Genomic DNA, 1673 nt, shown 5'->3' on the forward strand with positions numbered 1-1673 from the left:
TAGCTTTCTCCCATTCTTCTCCAGATATGAACATATCAATCCCTTCCTTTATCATATCAGAACTAATGAATAGCTCACCAGCCTGAGTGTGAGTGTGTGTGAAAGAGAGGAAAGGCAAGGAAAGTAATTCAAATGCATACATGTACATAATTTAATACATGTACGTGTACATGTACATGTCTGTGGATTACTGAATGCCACTATTATAAAAAATGTACACATGGTTTCCCACATGATTTTGGCATAGTGTTCAGATTCTTGTTAGTGGATTTTAAAAAGTTGCTCAGCAAAAGTTTGACAAAATATCCCGGCAAAAATGAAATTCTCATTACATTCTTTAATACATACACGTATACATGTTCTTGTGTTGTGTAAAAAGTTTGAGTAAAATTTAGACTTTTTATGAATTTTTAAAGCTGGTAAAAATCAGGCCAGTGACCTAAATTTTGTCAAAAATGACTAGAAGAGAATTCTCCATTTTCTGATACATATACATGTCCTTATGTTATTTATCAACTTTGAGCTGATTCTGATCAAATTTGAATTTTATATGAATTTTTGAAGTTGCTCCAAAATCTGGCCAAAAACCAAAGGCTATAGCCTTTGGTCATCAGTCATATTTCATCAAAAATGACTAGGAGAGGATTCTCCATTTTTATAATTTTTTCTGATACATATACATGTTCTTATGTTGCGTCAAAAGTTTGAGCTGATTTCGATTAAATTTGGTTTTTTAATGAATTTTTAAAGTTGCTCAAAAATCTGGTCGAACCAAGCCTTTGGTCTTCAATCAAATTTCATCAAAAATGACTAAGAGAGAATTCTCCATTTTTGTATTTTTTTCCTGATACATATACATGTGTACATGTCCTCATGTTGTGCATCAACTTTAAGCTGATTCCAAATTTTTTGTGAATTTTTGAAGTTGCTCCAAATGCCATGTACTGTATTGTAGTGGGAAACCCTGACTAAATTAATAATGTACATGGAGAGTATAAACATTACAAAACATTGAAGGAGACTTTACCCACAGGAATAAAGCTATTTTAAACTACATGTACATGTAAATAATAAATAGAGGACAGTCTTACCTCACTGTAGCGATTAATGTTAGCTAGTCTATCGCAGACAAGCTTCACCACATCAGCTTCTTTTTCACGAGCAAACTTAACACACAAATCAACAGCCTACACAATACAACAATCATTAATAACATGTACATCATTAATATCACACACTCATGTACAAATGACACAATCACTGTAAATTGACATGTACACATATATGCATTAATGTGCATTACATTATATTCTTAACTATAAAGAGGTTTCAAATAGAAGCCCATTCACTAAAACATTGGCAATTTGGCATACTATACATCAGGCCTGGGGTAATAGTAATATGTAATAGTAATTGTAATAGTAACGATTACAGGGCACCAGGTAATAGTAATAGTAATAGTAATAGAATCTTTGGCAACAGGAAGTAATAGTAATAGTAATAGTAATAATGGTCAAAGTAATATGTAATCTCAATATTACATAGCTATTACTTGCAGTGTTACACTAATAAGTAACAATAGGAAAATAGCATGTTAGCCAGGAACTATTGCTCAGTACTGAGACTTTTTATCATAAATATAACAAAGCATTCTTAATTAGAAACTATAAAAT

This window comes from Amphimedon queenslandica, unplaced genomic scaffold (assembly GCF_000090795.2).
Source record: "Amphimedon queenslandica unplaced genomic scaffold, v1.1 AMPQUscaffold_13291, whole genome shotgun sequence".
NCBI lineage: Eukaryota > Metazoa > Porifera > Demospongiae > Haplosclerida > Niphatidae > Amphimedon > Amphimedon queenslandica.